Below are 21,531 nucleotides of genomic sequence, written 5' to 3' on the forward strand. Positions count from 1 at the left end.
GGGGGGGGGGTAGGCGCGCCCCCTACCTCGTGCCTTCCTCGTTGATTGCTTGACGTAGGGTCCAAGTCCTCTGGATCATGTTCATTCCGAAAATCACGTTCCCGAAGGTTTCATTCCGTTTGGACTCCATTTGATATTCTTTTTCTGCGAAACCCTAAAATAGGCAAAAAACAACAATTCTGGGCTGGGCCTCCGGTTAATAGGTTAGTCCCAAAAAATAATACATAAGTGTATAATAAAGCCCAATAATGTCCAAAACAGAATATAATATAGCATGGAACAATAAAAAATTATAGATACGTTGGAGACGTATCAGACATATATTTCCTTCTATTTCATAACTTTCCCTTAGCTCAGCTGGTAAGCACAAGCGCCTGTCCAGGTCATGGTCATGGGTTCGAAACCCCCTGGCTGACAAACAAGATAGGGGTATTTTTGTCATCTACCTTCGGTCAACGTCCTATGGCCCCTAGGTCTACTTCATATCCTATTTTTGAGCGGTGAAACTTTTTAGTGGCAAAACTGAGTAGTGTAGTACAACCGATGGCCAAACTGATAAAAACCATATAAATAGAGGGGCGGGGCTAGCACACGGAACACATCAAGATACACCAAGCCGTGTGCCAGCAACCCCACCCCTATAGTTTATCCTTCGTCATAGTTTTCGTTGTGCTTGGCGAAGCCCTGCGGAGATTGTTCTTCACCACCACCGTCACCAAACCGTCGTGCTGCTGGAACTCATCTACTACTTCGCCTCTCTTGCTGGATCGAGAAGGCGAGGACGTCATCGAGCTGAACGTGTGCTGAACGCGGAGGTGACGTATGTTCGATACTTGATCCTCGATGGCAACAATACAATACGTGCCATGATGTAGAGGGATAAACTCAAGCAATATGATATAAACCCCATCTTTTTATCCTCGATGGCAAAAATACAATACGTGCCTTGCTACCTCTGCTATCACTAGGAAAGGACACCGCAAGATTGAGCCCAAAGCTAAGCACTTCTCCCATTGCAAGAAAGATCAATCTAGTAGGCCAAACTAAACCGATAATTCAAAGAGACTTGCAAAGATATCAAATCATGCATATAAGAATTCAGAGAAGAATCAAATATTGTTCATAGATAATCTTGATCATAAACCCACAATTCATCAGATCTTGACAAACACACCGCAAAAGAATTACATCGAATAGATCTCCAAGAGAATTGAGGAGAACTTTGTATTGAGATCCAAAGAGAGAGAAGAAGCCATCTAGCTAATAACTATGGACCCAAAGGTCTGAGGTAAACTACTCACACATCATCAAAGAGGCTATGGTGTTGATGTATAAGCCCTTCGTGATCGAATCCCCCTCCGGCAGATCACCGGAAAAGGCCCCAGATGGGATCTCACGGGTACAGAAGGTTGTGGTAGTGGAAAAAGTGTTTCGTGGATCTCCTGGATGTTTTCAGGGTACGAGAGTATATATAGGTGAAAGAAGTAGGTTGGTGGAGCTACGAGGGGCCCATGAGGGTGGGGGCATGCCCTCCTACCTCGTGGCCTCCTCGTTGCTTCCTTGACCTCCACTCCAAGTCTCCTGGATTGCGTTTGTTCCAAGAAAGATCCTCGCGATGGTTTCATTCCGTTTGGATTCCGTTTGATATTCCTTTTCTGCGAAACACTGAAATAGGAAAAAAACAGCAACTAGCACTGGGCCACCGGTTAGTAGGTTAGTCCCAAAAATAATATAAAAGTGTATATTAAAGCCCATTAAACATCCAAAAAAGATAATATAATAGCATGGAACAATAAAAAATTATAGATACGTTGGGGACGTATCAGCATCCCCAAGCTTAATTCCTGCTCGTCCTCGAGTAGGTAAATGATAAAAATAGATTTTTTGATGTGGAATGCTTCCTAACAAAATTTCCAATGTAATTCTTTTTATTGTGGCATGAATGTTCAGGTCCGAAAGATTCAAGACAAAAGTTCAATATTGACATAAAAATAATAATACTTCAAGCATACTAAGCAATTATGTCTTATCAAAATAACATAGCCAAATAAAGCTCATCCCTACAAAATCATATAGTTTGGCCATGCTCCATCTTCATCACACAAAATTCTCTCATCATGCACAATCCCCGATGACAAGCCAAGCAATTGTTTCATACTTTAGTAATATCAAACTTTTTCAACTTTCACGCAATACATGCACGCGAGCCATGGACATAACACTATGGATGGAATAGAATATGATGATGGAGGTTGTGGAGAAGACAAAAAAGGAGAAAGTCTCACATTGACGCGGCTAATCAACGGGCTATGGAGATGTCCATCAATTGATGTCAATGCGAGGAGTAGGGATTGCCATGCAACAGATGCACTAGAGCTATAAATGTATGAAAGCTCATCAAAAGAAACTAAGTGGGTGTGCATCCAACTTGCTTGCTCACGAAGACCTAGGGCATTTGAGGAAGCCCATTGTTGGAATATACAAGCCAAGTTCTATAATGAAAAATTCCCACTAGTATATGAAAGTGACAAAATAAGAGACTCTCTATCATGAATATCATGGTGCTACTTTGAAGCACAAGTGTGGAAAAGGATAGTAGCATTGCCCCTTCTCTCTTTTTCTCTCTTTTTTTCTTTTCTTTTCTTTTCTCTTTTTTGGGCCTCCCTTTTTTTATTTGGCCTTTATCTTTTTTTATTTCCTCACATGGGACAATGCTCTAATAATGATGATCATCACACTTCTATTTATTTACAACTCAAGGATTACAACTAGATACTAGAACAAAATATGACTCTATATGAGTGCCTCCAACAGTGTAACGGGATGGGCAATGAATCAAGAGTGACATGTATAAAAAAGTATGCATGGTAGCTTTGCCACAAATACGATGTCAACTACATGATCATGCAAGGCAATATGACAATGATGATGGGTGTCATAATAAACAGAACGGTGGAAAGTTGCATGGCAATATATCTCAGAATGGCTACGGAAATGCCATAATAGGTAGGTATGGTGGTTGTTTTGAGGAATATATAAGGAGGTTTATGTGTGATAGAGCGTATCATATCACGGGGTTTGGATGCACCGGTGAAGTTTGCACCAACTCTCTAGGTGAGAAAGGGCAATGCACGATACCGAAGAGGCTAGCAATGATGGAAGGGTGAGAGTGCGTACAATCAATGAACTCAACATTAGTCATAAAGAACTCATATACTTATTGCAAAAATCTACAAGTCATCAAAAACCAAGCATTACGCGCATGCTCCTAGGGGGATAGATTGGTAGGAAAAGACCATCGTCATCAAGAACACCTCATGCTTCAAATTTGTTACACAACGGTTACCATACGTGCATGCTACGGGACTTGCAAACCTCAACATAAGTATTTCTCAATTCCACAATTACTCAACTAGCATAACTCTAATATCACCATCTTCATATCTCAAAACAATCATCAAGTATCAAACTTCTCATAATATTCAATGCACTTTATATGAAAGTTTTTATTATACCCATCTTGGATGCCTATCATATTAGGACTAATTTTATAGCCAAAGCAAATTACCATGCTGTTCTAAAAGACTCTCAAAATAATATAAGTGAAGCATGAGATATCAATAATTTCTATAAAATAAAACCACCACCGTGCTCTAAAAATATATAAGTGAAGCATTAGAGCAAAATTATCTAGCTCAAAAGTTATAAGTGAAGCACATAGAGTATTCTAATAAATTCTGATTCATGTGTGTCTCTCCAAAAGGTGTGTACAACAAGGATGATTGTGGTAAACTAAAAAGCAAAGACTCAAATCATACAAGATGCTCCAAGCAAAACACATATCATGTGGTGAATAAAAATATAGCCTCAAGTAAAGTTACTGATAGACGAAGACGAAAGAGGGGATGCCTTCCAGGGCATCCCCAAGCTTAGGCTTTTGGTTGTCCTTGAATTTTACCTTTGGGTGCCATGGGCATCCCCAAGCTTACGCTCTAGCCACTCCTTCTTCCAAAATCCATCAAATCTTTACCCAAAAACTTGAAAACTTCACAACACAAAACTCAACAGAAAATCTCATGAGCTCTGTTAGTATAAGAAAACAAACCACCACTTTAAGGTACTGTAATGAACTCACTTTATTTATATTGGTGTTAAACCTATTGTATTGCAACTTCTCTATGGTTCATACCCCCCGATACTAGCCATAGATTCATCAAAATAAGCAAACAACACACGAAAAACAGAATCTGTAAAAACAGAACAGTCTGTAGCAATCTGGATAGTTCGAATACTCTGGCTACTCCTTTTTTTTTGAAAAATTAGGACAACCAGGACAATTTGTATAGTGATCTACTGCAGTTGGAATCAGTATTTTATCGCTCTCTGGTAAAATATGAGAAATATTTTTGTGAGCAAATACTTTCTGTTTTTATCAGCAAGATCAAACAACAATCACCCAAGAAGATCCTAAAGGCTTTACTTGGCACAAACACTAATTAAAACATAAAAAACAAAACCATAACATAGGCTAGATGATTTATTTATTACTAAACAGGAACAAAAAGCAAGGAACAAAAATAAAAATTGGGTTGCCTCCCAACAAGCGCTATCGTTTAACGCCCCTAGCTAGGCATAAAAGGAAGAATAGATCTATGTATTGTCATCTTTGGTATGCAATCCATAAGTGGCTCTCATAATAGATTCATAAGGTAATTTAATTTTCTTCCTAGGAAAGTGTTCCATGCCTTTCCTTAATGGAAATTGGAATATAACATTTCCTTCTTTCATATCAATAATTGCACCAATCGTTCTAAGGAAAGGTCTACCAAGAATAATAGGATCTATGGGTACATAATTCCTATTTGCAACAATAAGAACATCATTTATTCTTCCCATAGGTTTCTTAATGGCGGAATCTGCAAGATGCAAATTTAAAGAACAATCATCAAATTCACGGAAACCTAACACATCACACAGTTTTTGGAATCGTGGAAACACTAGCACCCAAATCACACAAAAAGCATTCATGATCTTTAATCTTAAATTTAATAGTAGGTTCCCACTCATCATAAAGTTTTCTAGGGATAGAAACTTCTAGATTAAGCTTTTCTTCACAAGATTGTATTAAAGCATCAACAATATGTTTAGTAAAAGCCTTATTTTGTTCATAAGCACGAGGAGAATTTAACACGTATTGCAACAAGGAAATACAATCTATCAAAGAGCAATTATCATAATTAAATTCCTTGAAATCCAAAATAGTGGGTTCATTGCTATGTAAAGTTTTGACCTCTTCAATCATACTTTTAGTAATTTTAGCATCAAGATCTAAAAAATCCGAATCATTGTGACGCCTTTTAACTAAAGTTGACTCATCTCCAGTCCCATCTTGTATCAAAAATTTCATAAGATTGAATATTCTACAAATATGTGGGATCTAAAGTTGACACTCACTACTAGGGAAAACCCTAGCGGTAGCGCGGGTATTTTGCCTATCAGTAGCGCGGGAGGACGCGCTACTGATAAGGCGCTACAGCTATTCCTTAGCAGTAGCACGTGCTACGCGCGCTACTGCTAAGACATATAGCAGCAGCGTTTGTTCACTCCAGCGCTACTGCTAATATAGCTAGTTGTAGCGTGTTTACTCTCCATCGCTACTAGTATTCTTTTTCTCATTTTTTAGTTTTTCGTGTATTTATACGCCGTTATACAAATTTTGGTACAATACCAATTATGAGGTTGTTATATCAATATGTCCATAACATGTGTCAAATGAAGGTGGATTAGGTTCAAGTGGAGGCAACATGTGGTGCATGTCAAAAGTATACTACTAATCCAAACTTGATCTAGTTTGGACTAGTAGTACTTTCGATGTGCACCACATGTTGCCTCCACTTGAATCTAATCCGCCAACACAAGCTATTTAATCATCATCATAGTCATTACCACCAACAGTAGCTATTTAATCATCATAGTCATAGTGTGGCACACACCATCATCTTCAAAATCATTCTAGCTAGCTAATCACCACCAACACTAGTTGCGGTAGCTATCTAATCACCACCAACACTAGCTAATAATAATCATCATAGTCATTACCACCAACACTAGCTATTTAATCATCATAACTCATTTCTAGCTAGCTAATCACTCCTGCTGCTCTCTCTCAGCTAAAATAACATAAAACATGTGTAGCACTCCTGCTTCATCAAGTTGGAGCATGCAGATGAACCTGTCTCCTAATTGTGGGCTGCGCTTCTCATTTCTGCCGCTAGTACTTCTCTGCAATCGTTCACAATTTTGCTCCAGTCTTTCACTATTAAGCATTCCTCGCTATTAGAAATCCTGAATGCACTAAAGTGCATTGTAGGAAATCTTGGCCGTAAGCTAACAATTCTCGTGCGACCTTTAGTCTCGATCCAATGAGGCACACCATTCATCGGGAGTCCCTGTTGAAGAACATCATATAGTAACATACTTAGCAATGAAGTTTAGCTTAAAAAATAATGTATGCAAAAGATGCACTAAGGACAAATAGTAAAAATCTTACCTTTCTTTCCTAAATAGATGTTACCATAGTTCAGTACGAACACTGTTGGTCGCACGTTTTGAGTACTAAGATTTTTAAGTCTAGGAAAATAATTTGTCTTGACAGTATGAAGATCCTCAAGCCATGAAACATAATGACTTATCTCCTCGCAGTTTAGTTCAGCCCGAGGACAGTGGACGGTCATGTCTACCAAGCGCCGGACATGTTTGCTTGAATGGAAATAAGCTGTCAACAGAAATTAGTTGTCAACTATTTTTGAATAAACAATATCGAATACATAAATATGGTTGAGAAACTCACATAATGGTATAACTGGAGGCGTCTGCACATCGACCCAGATGTCGATATTACCTTCGATATCATCTTCGGGACGAATATCAAAGGTGATAACCATATCAGGCTCAAATGCATAAGCCTTGCATAGTGCTTGCCAAGTATTGCATTCAAAATAGGTGTAGGTGTCCGTGTTGTATAATTTTGCGTGGAAAGTATAACCATGCTCGGTCTTCAAGTTAACTCTCTTTACCTTCATAGTTGTTTTCATAGGACTGAAACCTATCTTATCTAAGACAAAAACTCTTGCATGGTAGGGGATACGCTAGTAGAATAGTAAAAAAATTTAAATTATAAGTTGAAGCAAATGAAGTAGATGTCATGCTTAATTACGAAAAAAGACTTGTCGTTGTGACTTACTGTATCCACTTCTAAGTTCTCGTCCAGCTTGATGCCGAAGCGCCTATCATCATCTAGGAAGATTCTGTCGCACAGGACACGCTCGTCTTCGTAGTATTCGCAAATACCGAAATCCTTTTCGTTGTCAGACATTTCTTATGTTCATAGTTGAAACATTAATTGAAAATCAATCGAAGGCAACTACCAGGATACTCAACACACAAATCTGGGGCAGTCGATATTTCCTACATATTATCGCACAAGTCATGCCAAAATTCACGGAAAAATGCGGCATGACCTTTGCTAAAATAGGACATATCGAGCGCCTGAAATTTGCCGGAACTGAAATGAATCAACACTCCGGCAGAACATAGGCCACTCGGAGGTGTAACCTGCAAACATGACCGACCACTTGGGCAAGCACATATCCTATTTGAGCAACACAAGATATACATATCAAAATATCTTATAGGACTCATATTGACATGAGCATTAAATAAGCAAAACCAAATCGTAAAATAAATAAGTATTCAAATTAGCATGCATTCAATAAGAAAAAGTAAATCATCTCATGCATCCATACATCATCGTATATTATCACTAATACATCCTGAATAGTATCATACATATAACATCACTAATACAACTAAAACCCTAGAGCACGACGGGTATCGGCGCGGGCGGTGGACACCCACAGAGAAGGAACCATCACAGGATCATAGCTCCATTGAGATCCCTGGAGAACCTGCCAGGTATTGGAGAACCTGTGCTCCAATGCAAACAAGTAGCGACGGACGTGCGCGTCCTCCTCACTGACACGGTGACGCACCACCTCCGCGGGGTCCTCGAGCCTCTGGACCGTCACTGGCCCATGCGACCGCCACCAAAGAAGGTTCGGGTCAACGGCGGGCTGACTCCTCACCAACCTGCGCCCGCGGTAGGTAGTGCCTCCCAGTACCACCCCGGCGGAGCCTAGTCCCGGACATGGCCCATCTGGTGATGCAGGTGTCCTCTGCCGACTCGACGACGAGGATGCGGGATAGGCATTGTCGACGTCGATGCGGGAATAATTGCTTTAACTAAAAAAGTCAGGGTCGGGGGCGGCGTCGACGGCGTGCGGAGGGCGACGAGAGAGCGCGCGGCGACAGCAGACGCGCGCGTGTTGGATTTGGGGGAAGTGGGTGTTGGGGAAGAAGAGAACGATTGGTTAAGTGGAAAGTAGCAGCAACACATTCCACGGAAAGCGCTACTGCTACATTAGCTATAGCTCCTGTCCATAAAGCCCGCTGCTGCTACGCATTTCTCCTTTATTTTTCTTTTTCATTTATTTTCATTCACATCTTCTTTTTTCCTTCCCCTTTTTCTATTTCTTTCATTTTCATTTACTTTTCTATATATTTTTCATTTCATTTTCCTTTCCTTAGCAGTAGCGCTTCCTGCGCGAAACATGCTGCTACAACAATCTTAGCAGCAGCGCGCTTTCCTTAGGCACGCTACTACTATAGGTACCCTGACGAGAATAGTAAGGAGAATTGTAGTAGTAGCGCCTCTACAGTTAGACGCGCTACTGCTATGATCTTAGATGCAGCGCGTTTGGATAACATGCGCTAGTGGTAAATTGTAGTAGCGCTTCTTTTTGTCCCGCGCTACTGGTAAGTTTCTGTGTATAAGGTTTTCCCTAGTAGTGACTCTTCCAAACCCACTTTCATTATTATTGCAAACACTATTATGAATCTCATATTCATCATGGGGCTTAAATAAATTTTTAAGATCATAAGAAGAATCACCCCAATCATGATCATTGCAACAAGTAGTGGACATAGCAAAACTAGCATCCCCAAGCTTAGGGTTTTGCATATTATTAGCACAATTGACATTCATAGAATTTATAATAACATCATCAGAAAAGCTAATTTTCTGCCGACTGGCAGTTAGAGACAAGTGCGTACGATCGCTGTCGCTGTCTCCTACTCCCACCGAACGGTCGCTATCGCTGCTATTTTTCTCTTTTTTCGATTTTCCTTTCCCGATCGAAAGGATGATGTCCGTTGTTTTTTTCTCACGTATACTGATCTTCACCAAACGTTGCTGTCGTTGCTGTTTTTTTTTCGTTTTTTCTTCCCGATCCAAAGGATGATGCCCGCTGTTTTTTTTTTCTCACGTAATAATCGTTAGTTTCAGCAAGTAAAAAATGATGTGGACAATAGGATTCGAAACCCAGGTCGGTTGATGGTTGTATGATGCCAATAACCAACCCGCCTAATACTTCTTGTTGTGTTATGAATGGTACCCATGTGACCTTTTTAAACACCATGGCAGGAAATGGAAAACGGGTTTTTTGTTGTTTATCGGCCTTCTCTTGTATTTCATCCGCTCTAAGATAAGTGACTCGACTTTGTACAAACTTTGTACAAAGGGAGTACATCATTTCCTACTACATCATAAGTTGTGTAATATCACAGATGTGATATTTTTATGTACCCTGCTCCTGATAACTTTGCGGGGGGTGGGGGGTGATCAAATATTCCCTGGTAACTTTTTTGTTAATAGCATGGTAACTCACACATCACAGACCCAATAACTTATGCACCCTAGTCCTGTTATGTTTCGCGAGGGACGGGTGATGAAATATACCCCTCATAATTTTATGTGCATAGCACGGTAACTCACACATCATAGACCTAATAACTAATGTACCGCAGTTTTGACAAATTTGGTGACTGGATGGGAGGAGGGTGGTTGATGAAATATACCCTTGATAAATTTTTGTATGAATAACATGATAACTCACACATCGCATACCTGATAACTTATGTGCCCTAGTCCTGATAACTTTGGCGACGGTGGTGAGAGGTGGGGGAGGGTTGTTGATGAAATATACCTCCGGTGACTTTTTTGTTAATAGCATGGTAACTCACACATCATAGACTTGATAACTTATACACCTAGTCCTGGTACTTTTCGCGAGGGACGGGTGATGAAATATACCCCCCCCGTAACTTTTATGTGCATAGCACGGTAACTCACACATCGTAGGCCTAATAACTAATGTACCCCGGTCTTGGTAAATTTGGTGACCGGGTGGGAGGCGGGTGGTTGATGAAAAATAACCTTGATAACTTTTTGTATGAATAACATGATAACTCACACATCACATACCCGATAACTTATGTGCCCCAGTCCTGATAAATTTGGTGACCGGGTAGGAGGATGGTGGTTGATGAAATATACCCTTTGGTAACTTTTCGTATGAATAACATGGTAACTCACACATCGCATACCTGATAACTTATGTGCCCCAGTCCTGATAACTTTGGCGATGGTGGTGAGAGGTGGGGGAGGGTTGTTGATGAAATATACCTCCAGTAACTTTTTATCAATAACATGATAACTCACACATTGTAGACCTGATAGCTTGGGTATAAACAACATGGTAACTTCAGACCCGGATAAAAAGTTATTGAAACATACCCCAATTATTTCTGTGCAAATAGCGCGGTAATGTATGCATCCAGAGCTGATAACTTAGGTATAAATACCACGGTAAATTTAACCCAGAGGAAAGAAGTCGTTCAAAACACATCTCCGGTCACTTCTGCATAAATAACATGTTAGTATACATATAACATAAATGATAACTTTACGGTAAATTTTGACCCAAAAAATGATCAAAACATGCCAACATGAGATCAAGTTTCGAAGTTCTCATCGCGATGGATTTTTTATGTGAAAATGATTTTTGAATCAAAAATGACAGTTTGAGCTAAAAACATTTTACAGTTTCAAAATAACGAGAATTTACAATGACATTAGGTTTCTGTGCTCTACTGCATTTGCATGTGGAGAGAATGTTGGAGGAGCCATTTTTATGCCCCGGGTAATTTCTATGTAAACAGGATGGTAACTGGCGTACCACGTAGGTGATAACTTATTTAGTCTAAGTCTGGTAACTTTTGACCCGAAAAAATGTCATTGAAACATATGAACATGGGATCTAGTTTTGAAGGTCTTATTGCAACGAATCTTTTATGTGAAAACGGTTTTTCAATCGGGCCAACGATTTGAGCTACAAAACATTTTGAAGTTTTATTTTGAATGAAATCTTTGCCGACATCATCTTCTTACTTATCTACATGCATGCATTGTTAATGAATGCCGCTACACACACGACATATGTTGGACGACTTGCATACGACAATGCATATCAAGCCGTCCATGCGTTAGGTAAAAGTTGATAGCGTCGTTCAATCTTGCATTGTGCATAGTTCGGCTGGCGCTCGTCATCGGCCCAGTAGTATCGTTGTTAATTGGGTTCAATAGGACATGCACTCCATGCAAATCAAAAAGATGTGCATGCGAGATTGCAGCGGAACACTCATGCGAAATTGCGCCGAGATGTGAGGATGTAGGCAATCGTCCGCACCTGTCGCTAAAATCCTGCCATCTGGGATGACCATCTTGGTAAAGCTGGAAGACCATCTTTTTATGCCCGGTATTTCCTAGGAAAATAGCTTGGTAACTGTGTGTCACAGTCGTGATAACTTACGTAGCACATGCATGGTAACTTTTGATCTAGAAAAAAATTCGTCGGAACATATCAACATGGGATCTAGTTACGAAGGTTTTGTCGCGACGAATCTTTTATGTGAAAACATTTTTTCAATCGGAGGGACGGTTTGACCTATAAAACATTTTAAAATTTAAAATTTGATGGAATCTTCGGTGACATAAGCAGTTTTGTCCTATATGCATGCATGCAGCTATTAGGGGAAAGATTAGACTGGATGTGTTTGTTTTTTATTAAAAAAGAAATCAACACACGACAACACCAGCCCGAGCGACAATACCTTCATCCCATCGCCCGGATCTCTTGCTATGGTCCGGACGTATGGACATTAGCACACTCCTAACATCATTGCAATCATGCTTTTTATTCAAAGATCTATCATGAATCACTTCATAAAGCACTTAATCACAATTTTTAGATTCACGAATTTCAAGCAAAACCTCATAAAGATAATCTAGTGCACTCAACTCACTAGCAATTGGTTCATCATAGATCTTTTAAAAATATTAGCAAGAGGATGAGGATCCATATCAATAGATTTTTAGCAAGCAAAGATGCAAGCAAATAGAAGGCACATGGTAACACGAGCAAATAGAAGGACAAACGAAAGAGGGGCGAATAAAACGGCAAAGGTGAAGTGGGGGAGAGGAAAACGAGAGGCAAATGGCAAATAATGTAATGCGAGGGGTAAGAGTTTGTGATGGGTACTTGGTATGTCTTGACTTGAGCGTAGATCTTCCGGCAACGGTGCCAGAAATCCTTCTTGCCACCTCTTGAGCATGCGTTGGTTTTTCCTTGAAGAGGAAAGGGTGATGCAACAAAGTAGCATAAGTATTTCCCTTAGTTTTTGAGAACCAAGGTATCAATCCAGTAGGAGACTACATCAAATCGCCTAGTACCCGCACAAACAAATAAGAACCTTGCAACCAACGCGATAAAGGGGTTGTCAGTCCCTTCATGGCCACTTGCAAAAGTGAGATCTGATAAAGATAATAAGATAAATATTTTTGGTATTTTTATTGTATAGATTGGAAAATAAAGATTGCAAAATAAAAAGTAAACTAAGATTGTAGATTGGAAACTTATATGATATGAAGTAGACTCGGGGGCCATAGGTTTCATTAGTGGCTTCTCTCATAATAGCATATATTTCGATGGGTGAACAAATTACTGCCGAGCAATTGATAGAAAAGCGCATAGTTATGAGAATATCTAGGCATGATCATGAACATAGGCATAACATCCGTGTCAAGTAGACCGAAACGATTCTGCATCTACTGCTATTACTCCACACATCGACTGCTATCTAGCATGCATCTAGAGTATTAAATTCATAAGAACAGAGTAACACATTAGGCAAGATGACATGGTGTAGAGGGATAAACTCAAGCAATATGATATAAACCCCATCTTTTTATCCTCGATGGCAACAATACAATACATGCCTTGCTGCCCCTGCTGTCACTAGGAAAGGACACCGCAAGATTGAACCCAAAGCTAAGCACTTCTCCATTGCAAGAAAGATCAATCTAGTAGGCCAAACTAAACCGATAATTCGAAGAGACTTGCAGAGATATCAAATCATGCATATAAGAATTCAGAGAAGAATCAAATATTGTTCATAGATAATCTTGATCATAAACCCACAATTCATTGGATCTCAACAAACACACCGCAAAAGAATTACATCGAATAGATCTCCAAGAGAATCGAGGAGAACTTTGTATTGAGATCCAAAGAGAGAAAAGAAGCCATCTAGCTAATAACTATGGACTCGAAGGTCTGAGGTAAACTACTCACACATCATTTGAGAGGCTATGGTGTTCATGTAGAAGCCCTCCGTGATCGAATCCCCCTCCGGCAGATCGCCAGAAAAGGCCATAGATGGGATCTCATGGGTACATAAGGTTGCGGGGGTGGAAAAAGTGTTTCGTGGCCCTCCTGGATGTTTTTAGGGTACAAGAGTATATATAGGAGAAAGAAGTAGGTCGGTGGATCTACGAGGGGCCCACGAGGGTGGGGGCGCGCCTACCCCCTGGGCGTGCTGATACGTCTCCAATGTATCTATAATTTTTGATTGCTCCATGCTATATTATCTACTGTTTTGGACTATATTGGGCTTTATTTTCCACTTTTACATTATTTTTGGGACTAACCTATTAACCGGAGGCCCAACCCAGAATTGCTATTTTTTTTGCCTATTTCAGTGTTTCGGATAAACAGAATATCAAACGGAGTCCAAACGGAATAAAATCTTTGGGAACATGATTTTCTCACCGAACGTGATCCAGGAGACTTGGAACCTACTGCAAGGGATCAAAGAGGAGGTCACGAGGGTGGGGGGCGCGCCCCCTGCCTCGTGGGCCCCTCGGTGCTCCACCAACGTACTCCTTCCTCCTATATATACACACGTACCCCCAAACGATCAGAACAGGAGCCAAAAACCTAATTCCACCGCCGCAACTTTCTGTATCCACGAGATCCCATCTTGCGGCCTGTTCTGGAGCTCCGCTGGAAGAGGGCCATCATCACGGAGGGCTTCTACATCATCATAGCCTCTCCGATGAAGTGTGAGTAGTTTACCTCAGACCTTCAGGTCCATAGTTAGTAGCTAGATGGCTTCTTCTCTCTCTTTGAATCTCAATACAAATTTCTCCCCCTCTCTCGTGGAGATCTATTCGATGTAATCTTCTTTTTGCGATGTGTTTGTTGAGACCGATGAATTGTGGGTTTATGATCAAGTCTATCTATTAATAATATTTGAATCTTCTCTGAATTCTTTTATGTATGATTGGTTATCTTTGCAAGTCTCTTCGAATTATCCGTTTGGTTTGGCCAACTAGATTGGTAGTTCTTGCCATGGGATAAGTGCTTAGCTTTGGGTTCAATCTTGCGGTGTCCTTACCCAGTGACAGAAGGGGCAGCAAGGCAAGTATTGTATCGTTGCCATCGAGGATAACAAGATGGGGTTTATTTCATATTGCATGAATTTATCTCTCTACATCATGTCATCTTGCTTAAGGCGTCACTCTGTTTTTAACTTAATACTCTAGATGCATGGTGGATAGCGGTCGATGAGTGGAGTAATAGTAGTAGATGCAGAATCGTTTCGATCTACTTGTCACAGACGTGATGCCTATATACATGATCATGCCTAGATATTCTCATAACAAATCATTATTGGCGCGCGTTGCTGCGCCCATCTATTTTGAAGTTTTTTTGACAGAGGTATATATTTTTTTGTAAATGGGAGAAAGAGAAAAATAATTAAAAAAATACACCTGAAAAACACTGGTGGTAGTAAAGATCAAATACCACAGTTGACCGAAATGCTGGCCACTTCACTAAGTATTCCTTCTACTCGATTGTTGCAAGCATATTCCAGAGTGCAGACCACAAATAGATGTTATGGAACCAGAAATAAATCACATTGTTGTAATGTATGAATTTTTTTCAATAATATTCATCGATATAACCTAACCTGCAAGGTTATATACGGCTGGAGCAATGGATAATACTGAGTAAGCGAATCCTTGCTGCTGTGTTAGCTGATGTAGCAGAGGTCCTTACCACATTCAAGTTCTCTCAATTCTGCACAAGACAGAGAAAGCATGCTTAGTCATCTTCATTTTGAAAATTTAGCCTACTGATCTATCTAAAATGTAGAAACTGAAGTCAATACCTGAACGTCAACCGTCGCAACATCATGTGAGAAGAGATCCATTGGGGACAAAGAATCAGGCAGCGTAGCAGTACCTCAGTTTCCTGTGCTTCTCTCCAGGAACATAATTTAAGACCGGAATGATATTCAAATATCCGAGGGGATCCAGTGCGGGAGGGAGACAACGCGCTCAAGGAGATTCAGCTGCGGCAAGGCGCCCGAAGGAATCCAGTGCTTGATGGTATCCAGTCGATCAAGCCGAGATGCGTGATGCAGGTGAATCGGGGGCAGGTCAATCCAGCCGACCATGGTAATCCGCCTGAGAGGTAGAGGGTCACCTTGAGCAGCGGACAATTGCCGAAAATCAAGGAGGTATATAACCATCACTACATATACATAGTAAAAAAAAGGAGCCACTAAAATGTTCTTGGATTCTAATGGAATCATCAATCCATACATCTCTATCACTAATTTGTATTCTCGACACCAGTCAGTTTAGATGTATTCTTCAGTTTCTAACTGATAGAAACAAACATTGTTCTTTCACATCGTACAACTCCACCAAATGTACTAATCTAATTATTTGCCTCAAGAACCTGGGAGCAATGAATACCAGAATTGTCATATTATATAGAACTGCAAGTGATATCCAACAATCATTTTTGATGAACAAAATGATAGGAGAGTGGCTGAATCTATGCAAATGACCTGCAGTGGTGGAGTGGCATCAAGCTGATGCAACCACATGTCTTCGGTGTTCCAAGCCTCGGCATCCTCCAAATCTCCCTTGAGGCTAGTGGCGCACTGAATCTAAGCATCAGACAGTGTCTCATATACAGAAGCGATTGAACTAAACCTGGCGGTGACGTGCATGAGTGGCTGCAGCTAGGAGCAACGGTGACGGGGAAGAGGAGACGTCGCACATCTGATACCGGTGGGATCCTGTTGAACATCGCATCCTCGCACGCATCGCCTCGGGTTGATCCCCTCCTGCACCGGATCACTGGCAAGCATCGCCTCGGATTGATCCCCACCCGCGTCGGAATCCCTCGCGAGGCTCGACTTAGGCTAGATGGAAGAAGAACGCTCGAAGTTGAGGGAGGCGAGGAGATGCCATCGTGGGCGGCGGTGGGGAGAGGAGGGGGCGTCGTGAGGAGCGAAGGGACGTGCTGGTTCGGTGTTTTATTGTCTTCGCTCAAGCGGGCTTCCCTGCCTTGGGACGAGTAGAAAATTGGCCTGATTAACCCTTGGGCTCCAAAATAGCTACGGGAGTAGCTGCCCTTGCGACGTTAGGCCCAGTTCGCGGCTAACATAGCGCTAATCCAACGGCTGACCTTGCTAATGCCCTGAGATGGCAGGAAAACTGCTCGGTTATATTGCCTTTAAATTATGCTCAATTCTGTCAATTGCTCAACAGTAATTTGTTCACCCACTGTAGAATACTTATGCTCTTGATAGAAGCCACTAGTGAAACCTATGGCCCCCGGGTCTATTCTCATCATATCAATCTCCATCACTTTAATATTGTTTTGCTTTTTTACTTTGCCTTTACTTTTTACTTTGCATCTTTATATCAAAAATACCAAAAATATTATATCTATCAGATCTCACTCTCGTAAGTGACCGTGAAGGGCTTGACAACCCCTAATCGTGTTGGTTGCGAGTAGCTATCGTTTTGTGCAGGTACGAGGGACTTGAGCGTGGGCTCCTACTAGATTGATACCTAGGTTCTCAAAAACTGAGGGAAATACTTACGCTACTCTGCTGTATCATCCCTTCCTCTTCGGGGAAAACCAACGCAAGCTCAAGACGTAGCAAGAAGGATTTCTGGCGCCGTTGCCGGGGAGTCTACGAAAAAACTCAATATACCAAGTACCCATCACAATCCCTATCTCTCGCATTACATTATTTGCCATTTGCCTCTCGTTTTCCTCTCCCCCCCAATTCACCCTTGCCATTTTATTTGCCCTCTCTCTCTATCCTCCCTCTCTATTTGCCTCTTCTGGCCCGTTTGCTTTTTGTTTGCTCGTATGGTTGGAATAGTCATTTATTTATTACTAAACAGAGAACCTACAATTTATGGATCCTCATGCGCTTGCTAATATTTTTAAGAGATCCAGTTATGTTGAACCAATTGCTAGTGAGTTTTGTGCACTAGATTATCTTTATGAAGTTTTGATTGAAATTCGTGAATCTGAAAATTGCGATGAAGTATGTTATGAAGTGTTTCATGATAGATCTTTGAATAAAAAGCATGATTGCAATGATGTTATTATAAATTCTATTAATGACAATTGTGCTAATAATATGCAAAACCCTAAGCTTGGGGATGCTAGTTTTGTTATGTCCTCTACTTGTTGCAATGATCATGATTGGGGTGATTCTTCTTTTGATCTTGAAAATTTATTTAAACCCCATGATGAATATGAGATTGATTATAATGTTTGCAATAATATTGAAAGTGGTTTCGGAAGAATGTCAACTTTAGATCCTACATATTTAGAGAATGTTCAATCTTATGAAGTTTTTGATAAAAGTGCGTTTGGGAAGGTCATGACTTTAGTTGATGTTAATCCCACTATTTTCGGAAAAGTGCCAACTTTGCATGCACGTGGATCATGTTGAGAATATTTTATGTGATAGCTATATTGTTGAAGTTTCTTATGATCCTACATGTAATTACTATGAGAGAGGAAAATATGGTTGTAGAAATTTTCATGTTACTAAATTACCTCTCGTTATGTTGAGATTGCTATTGTTCCTTTCCTCTTCCTTGCATATGCTAGTTTTTGCTTGCCTTGATAATTTGTTTGCCTATAAGATGCCTATGCATAGGAAGTATGTTAGACTTAGATGTGTTTGTCACATGCTTTATGATGCTCCTTTTGTGCTTCCATTCTTGTCTTTCATGTGGGCATCATTAAAATATTATGCCTAGCTATAAGGCTTTAAAGAAAAGCGCTTGTTGGGAGTCAACCCAATATTTATCCTTGCTGTTATTCAATAAATAAATTATTTAGCCTCTTTTTTGGTTGTGTTTTTTGTGTTTAATTAGTGTTTATTCCAAGTAGAACCGTTGGGAAGACTTGGGAAAAGTCTTGTTGAACTTGCTGTAAAAAACAGAAACTTTAGCGCTCACGAGAACTTCTGTCATTTTTATTTTAAGAGTGCTATTTAGTTAATTATTTTTGAAGATGATTAATATATAAATTTCTCACGTCCAGAAATTTATTTTAGAATTTTTGGGGTTCCAGATCTTGTGCTAGCTACAGATTACTACAGACTGTTCTGTTTTTGACAGATTCTGTTTTTCGTGTGTTGTTTGCTTATTTTCATGAATCTATGGTTAGTAAAATAGTTTATAATCCATAGAGAAGTTGGAATACAGTAGGTTTAAAACCAATATAAATAAAGAATGAGTTCATTACAGTACCTTGAAGTGGTCTTTTGTTTTCTTTCGCTAACGGAGCTCACGAGTTTTCTATTTTGAGTTTTGTGTTGTGAAGTTTTCAAGTTTTGGGTGAATTATTTTGATGGATCATGGAACAAGGAGTGGCAAGAGCCTAAGCTTGGGGATGCCCATGGCACCCCCAAGATAATCCAAGTACACCAAAAATTCAAAGCTTGGGGATGCCCCGGAAGGCATCCCCTCTTTCGTCCACTTCCATCGGTAATTTACTTGGAGCTATATTTTTATTCACCAACATGATATGTGTTTTGCTTGGAGCGTCTTGTGTTATTTGTGTATTTGTGTCTTAGTATGCCACAATCATCCTTGCTGTACACACCTTTTGAGAGAGCCATAATGAATTAAAATTTGATAGAATACTCTATGTGCTTCACTTATATCTTTTGAGCTTGTAGTTTTGCTCTATGTGCTTCATTTATATCTTTTGAGCTAGATAGTTTTGCTCTATGTGCTTCACTTATATCTTTTGAGCTAAGTAGTTTTGCTCTATGTGCTTCACTTATATCCTTCGAGCTAGATAATTTTGCTCTATGTGCCTCACTTAAATCTTTTAGAGCACGGTGGTGGATTTGTTTTAAAGAAACTATTGATCTCTCATGCTTCACTTAAATTAATTTGAGAGTCTCTTAATAGCATGGTAATTTGCCTAATAATAATATGCTTGGTATTCAATATTTGTGAAACTTTATTTTGAGTGTGTTGAATACTAAGAAAAGATTGAAGCATGATAATTGTTTTGAGATATGGAGGTGATAATATTAAAGTCATGCTAATTGAGTAGTTGTGAATTTAAAGAATACTTGTGTTGAAGTTTGTGATTCCCGTAGCATGCACGTATGGTGAACCGTTATGTGATGAAGTCGGAGCATGATTTATTTACTGATTGTCTTCCTTATGACTGGCGGGCGGGGACGAGCGATGGTCTTTTCCTACCAATCTATCCCCCTAGGAGCATGCGCGTAATACTTTACTTTGATAACTTCTAGATTTTTGCAATAAGTATATGAGTTCTTTATGACTAATGTTGAGTCCATGGATCATACGCACTCCCACCCTTCCACCCTTGCTAGCCTCTCTAATACCGCGCAACTTTCGCCGGTATCATACACCTACGATATACCTTCCTCAAAATAGCCACCATACCTACCTATTATGGCATTTCCATAGCCATTCCGAGATATATTGCCATGCAACTTTCCACCATCTAGTTCATCGTGACACATCCATCATTGTCATATTGCTTAGCATGATCAAGTAGTTGACATAGTATTTGTGGCAAAGCCACCGTTCATAATTCTTTCATACTTGTCACTCTTGATTCATTGCATATCCCGGTACACCGCCGGAGGCATTCATATAGAGTCATACTTTGTTTTAGTATCGAGTTGTAATCATTGAGTTGTAAATAAATAGAAGTGTGATGATCATCATTCAATAGAGCTTGTCCCCAAAAAAGAGAAAGGCCAAAGAAAAAAAAGAAGGCCCAAAAAAGGGGTAATGCTACTATCCTTTTTTCCACACTTGTGCTTCAAAGTAGCACCATGATATAGCGAGTCTCATATATTGTGCTTCAAAGTAGCACCATGTTCTTCATATAGAGAGTCTCATATGTTGTCATTTTCATATACTAGTGGGAATTTTACGTCATAGAACTTGGCTTGTATATTCCAATGATGGGCTTCCTCAAATTTCCCTAGGTCTTCGTGAGCAAGCAAGTTGGATGCACACCCACTAGTTTCTTTTGTTGAGCTTTCATACATTTATAGCTCTAGTGCATCCGTTGCATGGCAATCCCTACTCACTCACATTGATATCTATTGATGGGCATCTCCATAGCCCGTTGATACGCCTAGTTGATGTGAGACTATCTTCTCCTTTTTGTCTTCTCCACAACCACCATTTTATTCCACCTATAGTGCTATATCCATGGCTCACGCTCATGTATTGCGTGAAGATTGAAAAAGTTTTGAAAAAGTTAGAGTATGAAAAAATTGCTTGGCTTGTCATCGGGGTTGTGCATGATTTAAATACTTTGTGTGGGGAAGATGGAGCATAGCCAGACTATATGATTTTGTAGGGATAACTTTCTTTGGCCATGTTATTTTGAGAAGACATAATTGCTTTGTTAGTATGCTTGAAGTATTATTATTTTCTATGTCAATATAAACTTTTGTCTTGAATATTTCTAATCTGAATATTCATACCACAATTAAGAAGATTTGCATTGAAATTATGCCAAGTAGCACTCGCATCAAAAATTCTCTTTTTATCATTTACCCACTCGAGGACGAGCAGGAATTAAGCTTGGGGATGCCTGATACGTCTCCAACGTATCTATAATTTTTGATTGCTCCATGCTATATTATCTACTGTTTTGGACTATATTGGGCTTTATTTTCCATTTTTATATTATTTTTGGGACTAACCTATTAACCGGAGGCCCAGCCCAGAATTGCCATTTTTTTGCCTATTTCAGTGTTTCGGATAAACACAATATCAAACGGAGTCCAAACGGAATAAAATCTTTGGGAACGTGATTTTCTCACCGAAGGTGACCCAGGAGACTTGGACCCTACTGCAAGGGATCAAAGAGGAGGTCACGAGGGTGGGGG

The sequence above is a fragment of the Triticum dicoccoides genome, chromosome 5A, assembly GCF_002162155.2.
Source record: "Triticum dicoccoides isolate Atlit2015 ecotype Zavitan chromosome 5A, WEW_v2.0, whole genome shotgun sequence".
Lineage (NCBI taxonomy): Eukaryota > Viridiplantae > Streptophyta > Magnoliopsida > Poales > Poaceae > Triticum > Triticum dicoccoides.